Here is a 22,742-nt window from a genome sequence, read left to right as displayed (position 1 = left end):
TAGCTAACTGTCGAGAAGACGCATCGTTAGATATCAGTCGTCAGAGCGTCGATCTCGCGAACAGCTTGAAATCGTACGCCCCCTGAATGTGGTTTGGATTAAGACATAGACTCGAGACGGTGAGGCTAGGTAAAGTTATATTATTTCGTCCCTAGCAACCGTCGTTAGAAGAACAAATTAGGAATCAACTGATTTGAGGAAAACTGTCATTACGGGCTTATTGGGTGGTCAAAGAGAACGAAGTAGAAAGAAACTATCATTACTATCCAGAATCATAAGGAAACGAGACCTTGTGGCTTGTGGAAGCTGAAACCTAAATACTTAGGAACTTACAAAGTAACAAAGGTTTGGTTCAATGATCGGTATGATCTGAAAAAGACAGATCAATAAAAGCCCGTGGCCATTCTTAACACAGAACCGTTTTTATAAGTAAAACTTTTTATTTCTGAGTCCACAGAATTTATGTTTATAATGTTAGTAGTTATAAGAAAGAAAACTAATAGAGTATGAAAGTTGTTGATTTCAAGAGCAATTAAATCGCTATCGCTCAAAACTTAGTCTAGACCCAAACGCTATCGAGACTGAAATAATGAACCTGATTGCAGCAAGTTGCCTTGATTAAAGGCAGGATTAATAACACCTGACTAGGCGTGTTTGTCACATCGTCTTACGTACAAGTTTTGAAACCAACGTGTTGATTAATGGGTTTCTCTATTGGTTGGTGATATACATGGCTTTGATTAGATTTTCAAAGCATAAAGCATTTTTTTTTTTCGCCTTATATAAACTTTTTAGTAAATATATCTGTCCGAAAAAAGACTGTAATCCATATACACAATCACATTAATTTAGGTAATGGAAATACACAATAATAATTTTAAAAATACGTATATAAAAATTAATATATTACACCTGGACTTAAAACTATCAACAATAGAGACAAAATAACAACAAAGGGTTTTGGTTTAATTAAAATTTCATCAAGGCCACTACACCTAACAATAATTAAATACCCCGCTAGGGACAACTACTGTAATTTAATTAAAAGCTTTAATATTTACGTGTAGCTCATCAATTCCATTACACGGCCAGCATGCCGTTCTGCCAAAAATATACTAGTTCCAAAAAGATTTTATTTATTTGATCTAACGCAGCACTATCGAGTACTTAAACGAACGAATTGAGAACCTTCTCCTTTTTCCAATCAGTCAACAAATATTTTAGCAACCAAAAACAGCATTACAATCGTATTTTTTACGTGAACGTCTAAGTCTAAATACATGCCATAACGAAGATGATACACATAAACCAAACAAATGTAAAGAATATTTAGCACAGAGTGACTTACACAAACCGACAAGCTGAACACCAATTTCCATTCCGACATCAGCATGAAAATCCCCAAAAGAAACGTAGTAGGTAGGTATCAGCAAACCCAATTAAAATTGCGCATATAAATAGACAAATTATTTTGACACGCACAATACTGGATTACAAAGTTATTTCGTTCGTTATGATGATAAACCAGCTTTTGCGGTAGACCGACGAAACCCGATATTTTGAGTTCCGGTTCGTCGTTTATCTTATTTAAATGGCGCAGTGTGTAGTTTGAGGGCAAATTACACGATTTTGTTTTTCGCATGGAGCTTTGGGATGATGTAAGTCCCAGTAAATTATATAGGTTGGACCATCAAAATGACAATACATTATTAGACAAAGCAAAGTAATATTAAACCTAAAATATTATGATTGAAGTTTGAAGTCAGAAATCATTACACAGTAGGATTAACGTATTTTCGTGTAATCTCAGTGAATTTGCGCTAGTTTTACACGATTTTGTAATTTATGATCAGTTTGTATTATAATATATTTAAATTAAGCTATTTTTAAGTTACTGCAACTGTACTGGGTACCTATAAGTACCCATAATGTTAGCAATGTAAATAAATTGCAGTCACTCGGCTGCCAGTCTTTCAGACAGATTCAGATTCCGACAGCTTACTTAAAAACCAGCCACAGCAAACAAGACAGAGTAAACAAGACAGGACGTGGGAAAACTTACACCCGCACAATTACTGAGACGTGTTGTTATTGACAACATCTTTGTGTTCATTCAATGGTGTTTCGATATCAAACAGAGATAGGGGAACTGACGGCGTTACTGTCAAAACGCCATGTTATTTTCCTGCTTTAGCTTAGAAGTTCTTGTGTTCCTATTTTAATTTTAGATCTATTGTTTTTGTTTAAAATTTTGACCATACTACCAAAACCAGTCTTTTTTTTTAACGTCAAAAGTCATCAAATGACCCCTCCCGCTGTGGGTTAGCAGCGGTGAGGGAGTGTCAGACTCTTACTGACTAAAAACCGTCGTGTTCCGTCATAGGCCTTTTATGCACCAGGGCCGCGGTATCTCTTTCGAACAACCCTCAGCCCACCAAAACCAGTCTGCCATCATCATCTGTGTAGCCCTTTCCCAACTATTCTGGGGTGGGCTTCCATCCTAACCGAATCCAGTCAGTATTTAAACAAAAATACAGTCTGTCATACAACTTAGTAATGCAAAATTGACAGTCGTATCAGAGAACTCTTCACTAAACTATATTGTTTCAGAGATAGTAGCCAATCATGAGTGGCATGATTTATGAGACCGGCATATACAATTAAGTCATACGTCAAAACGCATCGAGTTCTTGAAGCAGAGTTTCAGTATGGGCAATTCGGATCACGATAGACTGAACATGTCTGCCTAAATACGTGGTAAATGTCTGAGGTTAACAATGAGAAAAAAATAAATAGGTTATATAAAATTACACAAACTAAACCATAATTAGTAACTACAGAAAATATAGATTAGTTGGACAAGAATGGAAACGCCTATTTAAACAGCTTACAAAAATTCCACTTTAGTTCCACACTTTAGTTCCACTTTGGTTTTGGTTGATATATCAATTAAAACTCGCTTTTGTTAAAACAATTTTATAATTCTTGAAATAAAACCGTAATCTTAAATGACTCCTTGACGATTAACTCGTATCTAACTTCAGACATGCATTTTGAGTCACAAAGAGAAAATAAGTCGCTATCACATTTTACAAAGGTCGTATGCAGTATGCAAAGCCTTGTTAGAACAAAGTTACAAAGACTCAGCTTACTGTATATGAGTAAAGAAACAAAAGCCATACGAATTCCTTAAACGCATTGTGAAGATGGTTCAGCACGGTTAAAATAAAATAATCCGTGTATTTACATACATTAGAGTATGTGCTTTGTTTATTTTTAGACGAAAATCTGTCTGTGTGACTGTCTGCTCATTTTGTTTAATGAATTAGATTAATGATAACCGGAACGATTTACATACTTACATTGTTTAAAAAAAAGGAAAAAATAACTTAAAAATAAACATTTTAATAAAACTACAGACTACTAAAAAAATACGATATAGGTACATCAAAGTAATAAACTTACGAAATAAACAATTTAAATAACCTAACCAAAAAACAAATTGAACAGAACAAGTGGACATACCATCAATTTCGTTCAAATAAGACCTTTATTTACTGATTCCGGCAAAGAAACATTTGGTCTTTATTAAGCAAGTTCAGTTAAAGAGACGACGCAGAGAGTCATTAAGCCCTTAGGAAAACAAGTTTACACATTGAGGGAACTCGTCTCGCTGTACAATTTGCCAACAAGCCATGCACTGACAACTTAAATTTAATTTCACTTTGGACCCTTACTATGGGAGTTTTGAATCGTAAAGGAATATTTCTCGATTCATGTACATATATCATAAACGCTCTAGAAACATAGACATTTGAAAAGCGATCTACTTTTTATACGTATACTATGTCAAAATAAAATCAGAAACCTCATTCTTTCTATGATTTTGTTTGTCTGTATCTATTCTTTATTGCACACTTAACAACAAATATATAAAAATAATACAGACAGTTTATGTACAATGGCGAGCTTAACCCAGAATTGGGTTCTCTTACAGCCAACCTTAAAGCCATAGAGAGATTCGATAGTGGTAGGGTAGATTCAAAAAAGTGCACAACAAACATTAATAACCAAAGAAAAATATATATATATATATACATATATAAAATAACAATATACTAAACATATATATGTAGTAAAACTACACAATACATAAACATAATACACATAAAAAATATATATATATACATACAAATATAAATGTCATTCATGATGATGAATAGTAATCCTTTACTCGTCTCTTGAATGCACCCAACGATGGGTTTTCGCGTATTGAGTGTGGAAGAGAATTCCACAGTCTCACAGCACGAACAGTGAACGATCCATCATAGCGGCTCGTAGTGTGGGAAGGGACACGAAGAAGGAGAGATGAGGAAGTGCGACAAGGTTTGCCTCTGGGAACAAGAAACTCAAAACGTTCCCGAAGATATCTTGGTGAGAGGGGATTATAGAGAACAGAGAAGAGAAAAGAAAGAATGTGAGCATCTCGACGCCGCCGAATAGGCAACCACTTCAACTGACTTCGAAATTCCGACACGTGGTCGTACTTCCTGAGTCCAAAAATGAAGCGGATGCACAGATTCTGCAGACGTTCGAGCTTGTCTAGAAGTTCCTCAGTCGCATCAAGGAAACAGACATCAGCGTAATCTAGTAGTGGGAGAAGAAGCGACTGAGCGAGAGTAATTTTGGTTGAAAAAGGCAGGAACTTTTGGAGCCGTTTAAGAGACTGAAACGTGCAAAATACTCTCCTGCTTACTTCCGCAATGTGTTTACCCCAAGACAAGTGGCAATCCATTAGCACACCCAGGTTTTTGACGTGCGAAGAGTAATTTATAATGACATTATCATACAAGAGTGGCGGAGGAGATTGCAACCTATTTAGAAAATATCTGCCACCAACAATGATAGCTTGAGATTTAGAGGGGTTGACTAAAAGTCCAAAGCTCTTAGCCCACTGACTTATGTTGTCAAGATCATTATTGATTATTATCTATTGGTGTATAGGATATTATTTATACTCTCTTGTCTCTTTAGTTTATATTCCCGGCGCTTAAATTACTTTGCAATCTTTAACATTATTTCTATTAGCTTATAATTTGGATATTATTATCTAGTATATAAATAAAATTTAGTAGTTGAATATATATGTAAAGAGTATTTTTTTTTCATTTATTTCACCGCTTTAGTTTTTTGATTTGATTTATTTAATTGAACTGCCAATGTCAACTTGAAAATACCTATGAGAAAGACAAAATATTGTAAAACTGAATAAAAAGCTTTGAATGTTGTTTATTTTTCAAACGCAGTTGTTTTATTTAAACTCATATGCATATATTATTATCTAGTTAACAAAAAGCCGATGGTAGTGGTAACAACAGTGAAGATTACGACTTACTTTAGTCGCAACATCCAAAGGGTAGCAAACTTGCTTCCATTCTTTGCGTCTCAACAGCCTGCCACATGATTAATGTACCGTTAATTGAGAACATTATTAATGAATTACATTAACTACCGAGTAGGATTATACGCGAGAAATCATCCTGTTAATGCGCTACTTACTTCTGCAAAAATATGCATACCTATAGGTGCTGAAAAAAAGATGAAAGCTGAAAAGACCAATGTAGTTTGTAAGCAAAACAAAATGTTGATAGATAATAGAAAATAAATTGTTTGAAAAAAGAAACGACGGCTAAGCGGACATTTGTTTATAAAACTAAAATCTCTTATATTCCTGGGTTGAGAGAGAAAAAAAGGTCCAAGCATTTTAATTTCTAGTTAAAGGACAATGGGCACTTTGTATGGGATTTGGTACCCGCTCCAACAGTAACATATGATATATCATTAGAAAGGTATTTACGCGAACAATAATAAAAACTATGGGGCTTGCCTCAATTAGCTGTCCGATCCGAGTGACGATAAAAATTGAATCGACATAGCAACAAGTATGTCATCCATATAGGCAAAATCATTAAGAGGCATATGTCGTCAGTGTAATAATTTTAAACTAAGTTAATATACATCTTACATTGTTTGAGATACACTCTATTATAATCTAAAGATTGTAATAGTCTATGGAGTCTTACTACGGAAACACAATCGCCATCTGATTTGACAAAAGTTCAAAACATTTCTATTCATCTTTTTTTAAGAAGAAATTCTTCATTTTCTCAGCACCTCTTGAGGAGCAAGATTGAGTCGTAATATGTACTATGTAAACATCGTCTTCTGACTTTTCAACTTTAATTGATTGTAGATACTTAAAGACTTTCATCAAATACATAAGCTAGTTCTGCGTGAACTGCAAAGGTTTTGCACAGTCTTTATTTAAAGCAGTGGGCAAGCAAACATTCTAAGAAGGCCAAATTCCTGTTTTTTTATTACTTTACCAGTTTTTATTCAATACAGTTGGATTCAAGAACTACATCTACATTGATGATTTTTGAACATTATACATTCTATTAGTCGATGTCACGCGAAATGGACAAAGATTTGGGACTAGTCGTCATAGTAAACATTTTTTGCCTTGCCAAGACCTACGCAATGGTACTAAAATCAACACTGTTGGACAGGGTACCAAAACGCCCATCGTCCTTTCTTCAAAACTAACTAGAAAATAGTGAGTGGCCTATACAACTATCATTCTTAATCATTTAATTCAAAAATATTTTAGTTTTTGATCCCATAAAGTGATGGAAACCTGCACAGGACAACCTGCGATTCATTTTATTTTTAGCAAACAATATAAACGCATGCATGCAGGTAAACAAACGAGCAAACAACTTGAATTTAGTTAAATAATCTAGTCGACTGAATCCACTTCAAAAACAACTAATCTTACCATTAATTAATTATATCTACCAATTTTAGCAGACACTACAAATAGACAAATCATTTATTTAAGTAAAAAATACACTGTTACAACTACACGTAACACATTTTTTTAGGTAGGTACTTTTACAGCCATTCCCATTATTCTATGTATTGTTTTGCTTTCCGGAAATTTGGCATTAATCCCATACCAAAAATGTCGAATTCCTATCTCTAGTAAGCCAAACAACCGACCGTTAAAGTACAATGGGATAACAAGCCAGAATAGCCAGCCAATACTTATTTACCGTTGTGACAAAACGTTGTCAACACTATCAGAGACGAGGATTACCAACGCATTAATTTATATGTCAACACGCTAACATATTATCAGACATACAAACGATATACAACGATAATGAGATTCCTGATAAATTCCATTAAATTGACATCACAACTGATTTCGGGACGGTTTGTTTGACTACATTAATTTGGTCGTCATCGCTATTCGTAATTGGCGCTTGTTCATTAACTTTTGTGGCGTAAATTGCTGTTTTGTAAAGTAGTTCTTTTCATATTTTTTTTTATAATAGCATCAAGTAAAAGTTCAAAATAAAGGCTGCGAACAAGAAAAACTACGAATTTGTTACAGAACAACTTTGGACAAATTAATAAAAAAAATATCATGTAAGTTCAAAGAAACAAACGGTATTATTTACCATCTAGCTGACCATCATCTATACTTTAATGACAACATATTTTAATTCTTCTACACTTCACCAGGTCAACAAAAAATCAATCACCTTATAACTACCACAACACAAACCAAACGGATACCGCTATCGATTAGAAACTTGGCACGATTTTGAAACAATAGATTCCGAGGAAATGCTTAAACAACCCTATCTTTACCTTTTAAACCGGCTACAAAACTACCCATAGAATTCGACAAACCGATACCCAATCAAAACTTTTCATCAGACCAAGACTTTTGATACAAAACAAATATAAAATCTATCGTACTCAATTACCCATTGTATTTACCCAGCGCTAAGCTTCGTGGAGCTGATAGGTCGCAATCCATTTCTGATTACAGTGCGGATTCAATTGGCGTGTTCCAACAATGCTGTGTATCAACACAGTGGTGCTTCTATACAACGTACAGAGAATTTATAGCGACACAGTGTTACAATAGGACAGCGGCGGTTAAAGCTAGATTACAAATACTTTAGTGCCACAATAGAATTTCACAATCGCAGCACAGATCTGGATGCTATTCGAAAGCTATGCAAAAGAGAATGCGTGTAGGACTGGAGGGCTGTTGAATAATTTGTTTTAACTTTTTTCCAATTCCAACTAGTACTTTCACCAATGAAATCCACTCAACTGAATACATAACATTTTCAGCATTCCGTAATCAGTTTTGGCTAGCAAGTACGCCATTTTGATTCCTATTTTTTTGGATCAATAGGAAAGAAATAACAAAATATTTCGATTCCTCGTTTTATAGAATCTACGCATCTGAACGAAAAAGAATGGACTTCTGATAAGGACTGCTTCAAACCTTGCTACTGCAATATACCTACTAAAAGATGCTCAAAGTTTTAAAACATTCTTCAACACCAATAAAATCGTTTACAGATAAATATGGCTGACCAAAATTGACGAGCTAAATAATTCGTTCTATTTATTCAATTATATAAAATTAAAATACATTGACATCAACAAAGATGCCAAAAAGTACTTATCTGCTATTATTGTTTACACTAAACCACTTTTATTCTTAAATCATTCATCATTTTCGTTTCACTACACAAACTTACGTGTGTTCATCGTAAGTCGAAATCAAATGAATAATTTGATTATTATAATTTTAAATAAAGAATACCAGAATTCTTTTATTTCTAGCGTAAGGTGAGTGTGGCAATAATCGGTTTTACGCAATAATTTGTGGAGTAAGGTTGACTATCTATACTATTATAATATAAAAAAAGTTTGTTTCTTTTATTAAAGTTTAATGAACTACCGGATTAATTTGAAAAATATTTTCAATGTTACAAATCCTATTTGGATTCATATATTTTTCATCCGAGTGCGTGGAATAGTTCCCTTTGATTGTAGGTGAAAGCACTGGTGAAGCACTGGTGAAAGCTAATATCATACAAAATTTTGGACTCAAATTATTTATTAAAATTTTTTAATGAATATGTATGAACTGTGAATAAAATTCTCTAATTTATACACATTGTTATAACACTTAGAAATAAAAAAATAAAATCAAAATTAAAACATAATCCAACATGTACGAATACAAATAGCTTGCTTGTAGTAGCAGTAAATAAATCTTAATTAAATATAATAATCATAGGAGTTAACTAAATCTAGGCTAATACGAGAAAGGCGGTGTAAATCTTATATATGGACCACCCGAACTAGGTTTATAAAAAAAATAAATCTTATTGGTTAAATAATTATTTTAAATACATGGGATAGTAACAGGCCTTTTCACCCTACAATTTATTTTCTTCAAAATGTTTTTTATGGCCGCTTTGCTGGCCAGTCACAAAAACGGACTTCTTTTAAAAATGATTTATTCGAAAAAAGTTTTTAATCTAAATAATAAAAAATAAATTACAAGGGCGAGTCGTTCAATGACTTCATTTCATGTTCATTTCTCAATCAATGTTTTTAGAGACGGTACTGTATTCTTTTGAAAAACAAATACAAACCTTTGAATTGAGAACCTACCCTTTTTTGGGAAGACGCTTAAAATGTAGGTATTTCAATTATTTCTTCAATTACATGGACAAATACTACTTAAAAACCTTTAGGTAAGAAAAACAATGCCTATTTGCTATGCTTTTAGGGCAGAATAACAGATTTATTTCAAATACTGAATATCGAAACAGGATCAACATCGATTCTTTGACAGTATGGTATTTTACAAACTATCGTGTGTACACATATAAAAGAATCAAAGAAACACGAGCTTAATAGCAGACTTCTGTTTAACGTTTAAAATAAATGCAAATAGGTATCATGCGTACAAGCGTAGGTATACACATTGACGAAAAATTCAGACCTCTAGACATATTCAATTTTGTGCAGTAATTAACAAGGTTTTCTAGTAAGAACTTTTATATTCGTAATAAATTAGGATGAACATATTTGGGTAATAGAATTTTATTTATTTTCTGCACCTAATGAAAATCACGTAATAATAGCCGCTGTTAGGTGACCATAGGTGGCAGAAGTTAACACAGGATGCGGGGGAAACCGCGGGAAAACGACTGGTACCTACTTTCTAAAATGGTCAAGTGCGAGTCGGTAGTCGATATAATTTTGGGAGGCTATCACATAAAGGAAACGTGATGATTATTTGCCGTTTTTAATTATTTACATTTCATAGAATAAAGGTGTGTATTAAAACTTAGAAAAACAGTAACTACCTATATAATTTACACTGTCATCAATTAGTCTGACTCAGACGTTTAAAATATTCATTAAAAACAGTATGCAAAGGTAAAAGGCACTTACACCCACATTGAGATAAATGTCAACAGCTATTCTTAGAACATCCACACTTTAAGCGTATGGTTTCTCTGATACGATCGAGTTTTCTTATCCACACATGTCGTTTTCATTTAAATTAGGTTCCTTAATCTACTGAAAAATATCAGATAAAATCTAATATGAAAAATTTATCACACAACATTATTTTTTTCACACTTTACGACTTATTTGGAAATGCCTTATCATTTGGGACTTTTGTGACAAAACGGTTGACTATCAAACAAAGCTGGACAAGAAGTGGTTTGCAAAGAATTTTCTGCTTTAAAGTTCAATTTTTTTCTACCAATAGGCTGATAATGTTACTGCTAGTGAACTTGGACCCAAACAGTTAGTCTTCACGAATTATTATAGGACAACCCTATTCACCTCGATAAGTTCAATTTACTTCGGGCTAAATTGGGAAGTCAAATAAATGAGAATTACGAATGGTAGTATTTATGTAAAACAGGGCACCTTTTGCTCCATACCCCTTACCTTTATGCGTCGTAAATTTGCTGCTGCTAACGTCTGTGATTTAGTTTTATGGCTTTATATTGTGCTGTGGATTACTTATATTGATTATTACAGACCCTACCTGTACTATTTTAATGTTGCCTCTTTGGTCTAGTGGTAAAGCGCGACTTTTGTAACCAGTTTTTAGGGTTTTTTTAACAAAGAAATTCGTAGTCTGGAAGTTGGTGTTAGAGAACCTACAAACATCTGACTGGCCTTTATCCAACTCTGGAGTCGGCTTACCATGATATAGATGGTCACCTATCTGCAAATCCAAAGAACCTAAAGGCTGTTACTTAGCTACGAGTTCCTGTTGAATCTTCCTCTGGAAAAAAAGCTTTCGCCCAAAGGCGAGATAACCAATTGTGGAGAGAGCTACTCTCCAAATATCCTATGGCCAATAATTTTCCAAAAAGCGACTAATATACTCGAGATCAAACGCACGGTAATACCTCATCACTACAAGGAAATATTTAGCCAAACCTGTGGTACCTTCAAGTAATTTGGAGAAAATAAGGAAAAAAATAAAGCGAAAATTCTCGGCCATACATACTTGTATAGGGAGGGAAATATAGCTACCATAAATTGCTTATGGGGGTGAAGAAACCAGCCGGAACTAATGCACCTGTCCGACTCACGAGGAAACCATGTTCTTATTTATCTTGACGATATTTCTTTAGTCGGAACAGATCGGGCAAGTAATAAGCTTTTTGAAAAACTGCCTTCTTAAAACTTGCTGAGAGAAAACTCAATTGTATGTTCTGTTGTCTTCTACGATTTTTATACAACTTTTTGTAGGTAAGTAAAGGACGTGGCACATTACAGCAGCACCGCAACAGCACGGCTCCACACCAGCATTTAAGTTGTCATTCAATTTAGAGCATTAAATCGTGTATATTATAATATATTTCGTAATGTCAATATGAAAAAGCCAACGGCGAGCAGTCAGCGTGCTTGCCGCTTCCACACAACTCGACTCGCCGCCCGCGTGTTGCAAGCGAGCGGTCCTCATGCGTACAGCGCGCCGACGGCGTGCTAATTGCGCGCCGACTCCGAGCCGGCAGCGAAACAACGTCATTACGTCGTGTTCAATCATAACATCAATCATAATCGTCTTAAAATTGTAGTAAAACAACAAGATAGCTTGACACAGACTGATTTATTTCGAGACACCCTCAACTTCACTAATATTAAATATGCTACATCTCCCTCCTTAAACAATAACATTTTAATGTAGGTTGAGCTTAGCATACTTAAATAGTAACCATACACGTTGCAACAAAATAAAAACATAAGTAAGTACAGTAACAATGATGTGACCCAAGGAATAGGAGCTATATTTAGTTGCAATACAATTTTAATTTAAACTTAATACTGCAAGTTATTTATACATATATACCTAATTACCTACCTTATCGCTTTTACACTCAAAATGGGAATCAGTAATACACGTTACATATAATTATCATATCCCTCATATTGTTTACAACCATCTTAAAACAAAATAAGAGTGTAACAATATCTACATAATAATTAATTACACACATTCTAAAATATTAATAGAATAATAGAAGTACGATACAACAATAATAGATATATTTTTCTTTCCACAAAGTAAATTGGTTTCAATTATAAGCAAACATGCAAAATGAACATATTAACCTACTCATCAACCTGATCAAGACATTATTCAATGAATTAATATTATAATAATAAGTAGGTAAATATGGGGGTTTAGGTAATTAATTCATAAATTTTAACTTTTCTTTAGCTACCCTTGCAGCTGCCCTTTCAGTTCGCTTATTTTGTATTTGGCCAACTGATGATTTTGGAGATACATTATCATATAGTTCAGGACAGGAATCGTAACATTCCGACTCGCTAGAAGAATGGTTTAATCCAGTATCTTCCTGGGTGACATCGTCCTCACAAGTCGTCTGTTGCGACGATGTCGCGGGAGACGGCTCAGGATCAGGAGAACTAACCCTCACTAGGTGCCTACGATTCCTACGCAGCACCCTGCCCGCACCATCGAGCACGAAGTACGAGCGAGGCTGGGCCGCGCGCCGCAGCACTCGCGCATACTCCCGGCGCGGCCCCTCCAGCGCCACAACGTTGTCGCCTACTTTTAATTCAGGAAGCGGCCGGGCACGAGAGTCGTACCACGATTTGCTTCTAATTTGATTTCGTATCAAGTTGTTATAATCAGCTGTATTGTCCCTTTCTGGCAACAGTTTATTATGGTGACACGGAAGACGAGTATTTAACCTTCGGCCCATCAGCAATTGGGCAGGGCTCGCTATGCCATCTCGTGGCGTTGCTCTGTAATTAAGCAAGCTTAAATAGAAATCTTCATTCGAATGTACTGACTTGGATATCAAGCCTTTTATTGTTCGCACTGCACGCTCACTACGTCCGTTTGACTGCGGATAATTAGGTGACGATGTCGAGTGCTTAAATCCCCAGTTCTCAACAAAATTTCTAAACTCCTTAGAGGAATAGGCAGGTCCATTGTCAGATATCAATTCCTGGGGTATGCCATGCCTGGCAAATTGATCCCTCATGGCTAATATCACCTGCTTTGAAGAAATACTTGTTAACGGCGAAACTTCCACGAAATTTGAAAAATAATCGACTAGTATCAAGAAATATTTCTTATTGACTTCAAAAATATCCGAGCCTATCTTTGCCCATGGTAACCCAGGTATGTGGTGTGCTATGATCGGCTCGCGCTGCGGCAGGGGTGCATGCAGCGAGCACACTCGACACGCACGCACAGCGCGCTCCACGTCGCGTGACATCCCTGGCCAAAACATGACGTCACGCGCACGCCTCTTGCACCTGTCTATACCGAGATGTCCCTCGTGCACGCGTTCTATCATCTCCGACCTGAGTGTTTTAGGAATAAATACCAAGTTATTCATTAACAACGTTCCATCAACATATTCCAAACACTCTCTGTAGCTCCAATGCGGGCGAGCTATTTCTTTCACATTGTACTTGTTAATGGGCCAGCCGTTCAATACATAATTAATTAAAGTTTGACATTCCTCATCTCGTTCAGTATGCACCCTTACAGTTTCAAGCCGACCACCACTAAATCTTAGGTTTTGTATTAAGAAACATGTCTGTTCTTCGAGTTCCTCCGATACCTTATTATTTAATAAATCAGGAAGCGGGGCCCTAGATAAAGTGTCGGCAACAAACATATATTTTCCCGGCGTATACTTTACCTGAAAGTCATAACGCTGCACGCGAAGCATCATTCGCTGAAGTCTAGCCGGCACAGAGTCAAGTGACTTTTTGAACAAAGCCTCCAAAGGTTTGTGATCGGTTTCAACGATTACATCATTTTTTCCAAAGATGTATTGATGAAACCTTTCCAAAGCGAAAACTATTGCCAGCATCTCCTTTTCAATTTGAGCGTATCTTTGCTGTGTGTCCGTGAGCGTCATTGAAGCGAATTCGACAGGTCGGCCGGCCTGCAGCAGCACCGCGCCGAGAGCGCGCGCGCTCGCGTCCACCGACAGCACGGCGGGTTCGCGCGGCTCGAACAGCGCCAGCACGGGCGCCGCACACAACGCACGCTTCAACTCGCTTACCACGACCTCCTCGCACTCACCCCAACACCACTCACTATCTTTTTTCAACAAATTACGCAACGGTGCAACCTTTTCCGAATAATGAGGAATAAATTTACTAACATAATTAACCATACCGAGGAAGCGTTCGAGTGATGAACGATCTGTTGGACTCGGCATATTAGTAATCGCCTTTAATTTAGTTTGGTCTATTTTCATACCATCAATACTAAATCTATGGCCCAAATAAGTAACCTCATTCACACCGAACTCACACTTTTCTGGATTGAATTTTATACCTACCTCATTGGCTCTCTCCAGAAGGCTTCGAAGGCGCTCATCATGCTCCTCCTTAGTAGAACCCCAGACGATGACGTCATCAACGAATGAGTCGACGCCTTCCAGGTCTTCTAACAACTGCCTAACTCGAGCATGAAACACCTCAGAAGCCGAATTTATGCCGTATGGCAAACGTAAATATTGGTACCGGCCGAATGGCGTCCCAAATGTACACAAGTCAGCACTCTTGTCATCCAGCTGTATCATCCAAAAGCCAGATTTTGCATCTAGTTTACTAAAATACCGCGCACCTTTCAACTTGGTCGCTATTTCAGTCAATGTAGGCAAAGGATAATGTTGACGTCGTATTACTCGATTTAGTGGCCGCGGATCTAGACATATTCGAAAGCTACCATCTTTTTTTCCTGCCATAACAATACCATTAACCCAGGATGTAGGATGATGAACCTTTCGTATCACCCCTAACCTTTCCATGCGAGTCAATTCCTCTTTAAGTTGGTCTCTCACACCCAATGGGATTTTTCTGACCGGACATATGCAAGGGCTCGCATTACTCTCAATAGGAATAGTGTAAGTACCGGGTAATTTCCCTAGACCCCGAAATAAATTTTTATAATTGTCCAAGTTCAATGAAAACACTCTTTTTACAAGGCCTATTTGTTCAAGGGCATCTTTACCTAATATGCTCTGACAGTTTTGTTCCGATATAATAAACTTCAAATTATAAGTAACATTCTTATACATCCATTTGATTATACAAGACCCAATAATTGACAAGAAATTGCCGCAAAAAGATTTTGCACGAGTATGGTCTTTAATAACATTCGACATAGATAAACCTAATTTTATATAATCATTTTTTGATAAAACATTAAGATCCGAACCTGTGTCTAATTTGAAACGATGTTCGATGCCTGTATAGGATAAATAAAGAGTTTCATACCACTTCGAGGCTTCTGCTTGCACAATCGTATCCACATATTCCAATGATGATATGTAGTACAAGTCTTTCTTATCATCTTCATCGTAATCTTCGTACAGCTCATAAACCTTTCTTGACTTACGCACTGGACACATTACCTTGAAATGGCCCTTGCCACCACAATTAAAACACTTCACTTTACGCGCCGCACAACGTTCACCGCTATCACAGTGTACCGAAGCGCAGGCCGCACAGGCGCGCGCGCTGGGCCCGGCCGCCTCGCCTGGCCCGCTTGCAGCGCTGCGCATGTCAGCAAACGCGCCGCCACCGTCGCCGCCGCCACGCAAGCCGGCGCCCGCGCTGCCGCTGCCCCGGCCGCCGCCGACAGCTCCGCGCCCACGCCGTGATTCCACACTCAAACTTGCGCCTCTGACACTACGGCGGCCGTCTCGCCGTCCACCTTTCCAAATAGTGTCCACCGATGCACTTTTTAAGGCCTCCGTTTTAATACCTTCAATCTGCTTTTCACCGTCGTTGGATATTTCATTTGCTTGACATATTTTTACCGCCTTCTCTAAAGTCAATTCGTCTGTCCGCAGCAATCTATCGCGTACACTCGTGTCCTTGACCCCACACACAATCCGATCGCGCAATAAGCTATCCTCCAGTTGTTCAAATTCACAACGCTGACTTAACAGCTTCAAAGCAGTGACATATTCATCTATGCTCTCACCAATTTCTTGACATCTTGTGAAGAATTTAAATCTCACCATGGTAGTATTAGATTTTGTACCGAAATGGGCATTAAATTGTTCAACAATTTTTTCTAGTTTGTCTTTGTCTTCGTCCGCTGCAAATTTAAACGTTGTAAAGATGTCGTATCCCTCCGGTCCGATCAAATTTATCAATAAACTGGCTTGAACATCCGACGGCTCCTTATGAACACCTGACGCTTTCAAAAACACTTGAAATTGACGTAACCATTTACGCCATGCGTCGGCCCGGTTGGCGGGCCCTCCTTCCAGGCTCAATTCCGCTGGTGGTCGCGCATGTTCCATTGTACTCGATGATTAATATGTTTATACAGCAAATACAATCAATATTAACAACTTTTAACCACCAATTACACGATTATTTAATTTATTTCACGCACCGCTGTCACCATGTAGTAAAACAACAAGATAGCTTGACACAGACTGATTTATTTCGAGACACCCTCAACTTCACTAATATTAAATATGCTACAAAAATAATATTGAGTTTGCGGTGACAGCAAGCTTACACCTCGCGGCCGGCGCGCCGACGCGACGGCGAGCGGACAGCGCGGGGTTGGCGCGCTGTCCGCTCGCCGTAGTCTTAATTCGAGGCGACGCCGTGCTGCAGCCGTGCTGTTGCGGTGCTGCTATAATGTGCCACAAGCTTAAATGATGAAATTATTTTAACTACTTATGAACAATATATATTAATATTAAAATTCAATAGCTATTAAACGTCTGCTGAAAAATGTGCATAAAATAAATATGAAGATTATATGAAGTAAAGTTATACTTAAATTTTCGCAAAAGCACAAACATGTAATTAACTTTCCAACAGCATACACAACTGTTTCACAAAGCTAAGGGATCACAATCTTTGATAAACAACCGTCAATGGACACAGTGCTCGTACAAAAAGTGTTCGCATCGCAAACGATTTTCCTCCAAGAGGTGGCATGTCTTCAGTACGGCTTCAGCTGTAGCGCTGAGCGGTTGTGCCGAAGAACGGGGCGCTTTTGTCCCTCAAACTTTTGAATGCAACACACGCGACGGTATTTTTCTCAATAAAAATTCGTTCCAAAGTGAATTTTGACTGTGAATGCATTAAAAAATAATAAGTGATTAGTGATCGAATTGTGTTTTGTTTTTTTTTTTTCAATTGAATAGTGATGAAAGAAAAATATTTGTTTTATAATGAATCCCGGAACATCGTTTCGGGGTATCCCAGTTAAGGTAAATGCTAGTTTATGTTGGTATTTTTTTAGTTATAAGTAAATTAAATGTCATGTTTAATGCTATTAACAATGTCATAATTTTATCTACATATGGTTAGACGTATAGTTGACATAATTAATTGAAAATTATAGCTCGGTTTGGTAAAGTTTTTAGAGTTTAAAAATTAAATGACAACATTATTTTTCGTAACAAAAGTTACTTAAAAATGAGGAAATTATAGCAATGCTGGACAAAAATATTTTTTGTCTGCATTTAAATCCTAGATTTGAACAATTTACTTCAGAAAATTAAGAAATAGGCTTTCATTAAAATATGAGATTCCACATTAGGTCATTTTCTTTTTTGTCTAAGACTTGGTCGTGATTAGCAAAATTTTCAGCATTAAAATTAAAAGAATATTCTTCAGCCTATGATCACGGCAGACAGATCTATTAAAAGCTACGCAGTATTCTAGACACACCCTGTTCGCGTATTATTTCTATTTACACTCACACTGCGATGAATGCTTCGTTTTAACGGGTTAGGTAAATATTGTGGCGATTACTTCAAGATGGAAATAAATTAAAATCAGACAGTATACTTTCTCTTGCTGAATGCAGGAGAAAAGGGACTTTTTAATATCCAGGACAAATGTAAAATGTATCAAGTAAGTAGCTTGTATATTTGCATACGAACTACTTATTGCATTTTGAATCATCTAAGTCAGATTTTCAGCGCCCAACATAAACGAGCATCTATTCATTCAAAAATTAACTTTCATTGTAAGATTTATATCTAAAAACATTCATATTTTTATCAACGATTCCCATAAGAGATCATATCTATCTCCCGAATGTACTATTTGCATTCAACGACGTGGGTTTTGTCAATAAGAGTCGACTTCTAGAAATTCATCCCTCGGGGAGTCGAACGGCGAATTGAATTTAGTATGCGAACGAAGTCACAGTAACAGCTAGTCGCGTTATATGTTCGCATGTCAGTACATGTTTTACATATGTTTTAGGGGACTTATACCTACGCAAGATTTTATGTCTGACATAACGGTTGGAATTATGTATACTTATATACTTATATTGATACGTATACAATGAAATGCCTGTGTCTTTTAGTTAGGAGGGTTATAGGCAAGGTATTTTGTCATAACCATAATAGGTCGGTAGTGTATGAAGTAGAGTTATTTATGTACTTATACTGCAACGAAAGAAGAGTGTAAATAATTATGACGCCGGTATTTTGTATGTTCATTACCATAAACATCTTCATGTTCAATTGTTCAAGTTCATTCTCTTTTTGTGGAAGTCAGATAAAACCAAATGGTATGAAGTAAAAAGCATAATAGATAGTGAAATCCAAATATACATAGGTACAGACTGATTAACTGCAATTAATGAAATCTCCTCAATCGCCTCACTATTAAAGTTGGTGGTAGTTCTGCAGACATGAAATTAGATATGTTAGGGGTGCTAAGCATTTTTAGACCAGAATCATTATAAATCTGCGTAACCGCCTGAGAAAACAGGCATAATGATACAAAATGTTTGATTGTTACCTAAATACCTGCGATCGGGACCACTGAGCTGATATTCACAAATGATTAGCGATGTATTGGTAATTAAGGCCATGTAAGACGTATACGAAATTATTCTGTTACAACGACTCTGTGTAGAGAAAGTTGTGAAAGACTAAGTTGATTAGCCCGATGTGTAAGAAGTGGATGATATGCGTAGGAAGATCCTAAATAATAAGTAGTTAGCCAACTGGCTAATTACTTATATAACTTAATAATATAGTAGCTTGTGAGGGTCGATCGACCATATGGTGTTGTCAGTCTGAGGGTAATTGGAATATGACCGCAAACAGGCATCATAGACAGAATAAAAAGAAAATAATTTGATTTTTTCTTGATGTTTCTCAAGAACTCTCTCACCGGCTCTGCGTGAGACACATTTTCTGTTTAATTTTTTTTTGTTTATTTTAAGTCATTAAACCAGTTATTTGAAATATTTAATGCTTTATTTCATTACAACAGAGGTAATCAACTTCGTCATGAGGAGTTCTTCCGTGTTTAGGAATGCATCTTAAATAAGCGGATCTTGCCTGTCATTTAAAATCCTTGGCAGTCATTATGGAACCAGAAAGTTTGACAACCAGTCTTACCAAAGGGTGTTCCGTTGCTCTTAGTTACTCTAAACGAGTTTATAGTATAATTAATATTTTTTGAGTTTATAATATTAACAAAATCGGTAGATATCTGGAATATTTTTTCAGTATTTTCTTATTCTCTGACCAGTCTAACGATACCAGATACAAAGCAATTCATTTGGAGTTCTTACAAAAAACGTTAACGAAGTCAATTTATTCTTAACTCTCAACCCTTAACCTTTGAGGGGTGAAAACCATCCTACGCAGTTAACACGTTACGGAGATGAATTTCCAATACAATAATGAAAGTATCGAGTTTGTATTATACGATAAATAAAGGAAGTGTTTTCGAAGTGTTGTATTTGGATGTTTCAATTTATTTTTTACAGACATAAAAGTACCCATATCGTAAAAGACAGTTTATAAGTTTAAATAATCACTACTTTGCGTAAAGAAAAATTAAGATTCAATAAGTACCTATATGATTTTCTTTATATGTATAACCTATGTATTACCACCGTCTGAAAAATTAGTAAAATACATGGGTACACAACACATGTGTTTTCGTAACTTTTTATACCGTCACTAATTTAAATGTCTAAGCGATGACTAATTCTAGCAGTGAACTCACGATGAGTAAATTTCTATGAATATATAGGTATTTGCAAGTCTACGTAATTATGTATCTTTAGCCAGTATGTTATCAGGTATCAGTTTTAATTTATCATTCGTCATTTGTCTTTGACAGTCGTTACGAGTTTTTAGAAGCTAGAAAATCTTACAACAGGAAACCCGGTTGTAAGTACTGAAGTACACTGGTATATCTATACTAATATTATAAAGAGGAAAACTTTGTTTGTTTGTTTGGTTGTAATGGATAAACTCAAAAACTACTGGACCGATTTTAAATATTCTTTCACCATTAGAAAGCTATATTATCTGCGAGTAACATATGCTATATTTTATCCCGGTGCGGGCAATAGCTCCAACGGGACGCGGGTGAAACCGCGGGAAAACGGCTAGTATTATATGCTCAGCTGCTTACTTACTAGCTTGAGGTTTTTACTAATAACTTACATCATTTCATTAAACACACAAACTTACTGCCTATCTCACCGCCTCAACCCAAGTTACCTTGGCAACTCGATAACTCTTGGTTAAACTGGTTACTTGGCTTCTCGTAGAAACTTTTTATTTAAATCATTCCGACTAGTAAGTAGCTTTACTATTAGGCTTCGATATACTAAAAACAATTCAATATATGAAACTCATTTGAACATTACACTTAACGAATGCTTTCTTCGTCGTCTAATTAAACCAACTTCTCTATAGAAAAGTATTTAGCACAAAAAGTTTAAAGAAAACTAGAACACGGTAACTACTTCATTATAAAAGAAACTTAAGAAATCTTTTTAATTTTCATCAACTGCTTACAATTAAAAGTTCTCACAATACAATATCTTGGTGCTAATATAAAATGAGAGAAACAGCAAAAGTATTCTGGTTTTCATTTTTAATAATTGAGACCAGAATACTTTTATTAATATAGGTACTTACTAAAGTTTTTACTATCTTCAAATATTCGTTCAGTATTCCGAATAATTTGACCAAATACTTACAAAATGCTATTCACAAATGAAAGTTCATTCACCAGTCCGTCTCGACTTTCTACGAGTGGAAATGAAAATAGTTTTAAACATTTTCAATGAACAATGAATCTATTGTTTTGAACCGTATGAAGATCCGTTTAGTAGTTTTATAATAGCGAACAGATAGTTAGACAGAGAGCGATTATAGTTTATGTCATGGGAAAAATCTTCGTTGATGTCGTGTAAAATCGAATACATGGTATAGAATATAAGAATAGTTGACTCCGTTTTAACCCTGCATTGCATAAAAACTATTTCACAGTGCAAACTAGCATCCCGCTTCTAATAACTTTCCCAGACTTTTTTATTACCTTCCACTGAAAAAGGCACCTGCAGTATTATTTTCTCAGAATCCATGTAGTTTCGAAACCAATATCTGTCATTACAAACTGCAAACCAAAACCGGTTGAAATTGCGTGCGGATGAAGAATGGTGTTAAGCGAAACGTCACAAGCCAGACGTAGAGTCGGCAAAAAGAAAAAGTGTGTCCGTTCACGCCAACGTTTCATTCTTTGCCACTAATTGGAATTGCTTTGCGGTTCCTGACGGCGGCGAATTTACTGTTCTCCTATCTTCATACCGTTTGCCATATGGGACTTTGCTTGGCTGTGGTTTTGACGTTTTCGTTTCCAGTTCTCTGTCGGTTTTATAATTATTTTGTATTTCAATGGGGTTATTTTTAGAGATAATGTGCCGAGCAGGAAACTTTACAGAATCGATACTAATATTATAAATCTGAAGAGTTTGTTTGTTTGAACGCGGTAATCTAAGAAACTAGGCAATGGTCCGATTTGAAAAAATCTTTCAGTGTAAGATAGTCTATTTATCAAGGAAGGATATAGGCTACTTTTTATCCGGGTTCATGTCAAAGTTCCCACGGGATGCGGATGAAACCGCTGGCAGAAGCTAGTAATATTATACTGAGTAAAAATAACTGCAAAAGATTTTATAAACTTTCAAAGTAAAGCATGGCTCCGAACAGAAGAAAATGGACAGATTAATGAATATTGATCATGGAAAGGTTATACCGTTACCGTTTATCTTTACAACAGCCCTTTCCAATACCCCCGAAATATAAGTGCCGATAGAATACATTTCTTTTTTATTTCTCAACCAGCGTGGAAGCACGCCAACACTTCATTCTTTTTCACTAATTGGAATTGCTTTACGTCTCCGTCAGCCCCAACTTTTAAATTGAATTCTTTTTTCAAACGTTATTATAATGTGGGTGATTTTTTTATTTGATACGTGTTGCATAAACTCATTCAGGGACCCCGTATATGCT

At 36.1% G+C, this 22,742-nt stretch overlaps 1 protein-coding gene across 1 annotated transcript in view; it reads left to right on the top strand.

Moving 5' to 3' along the window:
- Nucleotides 1-17,468: 17,468 nt before the first annotated feature.
- Nucleotides 17,469-22,742, top strand: part of LOC124640818 (protein sidekick-1-like) — a 57,218-nt gene continuing 51,944 nt past the window's right edge. The window contains exon 1 of the mRNA XM_047178751.1: nucleotides 17,469-17,663. The gene's annotated coding sequence lies outside the window, so the exon portion shown is untranslated. The remainder of the gene's footprint in view (nucleotides 17,664-22,742) is intronic.

Source organism: Helicoverpa zea, chromosome 21, assembly GCF_022581195.2.
Source record: "Helicoverpa zea isolate HzStark_Cry1AcR chromosome 21, ilHelZeax1.1, whole genome shotgun sequence".
Lineage (NCBI taxonomy): Eukaryota > Metazoa > Arthropoda > Insecta > Lepidoptera > Noctuidae > Helicoverpa > Helicoverpa zea.
This window is presented reverse-complemented; position numbering and strand designations above follow the sequence as displayed.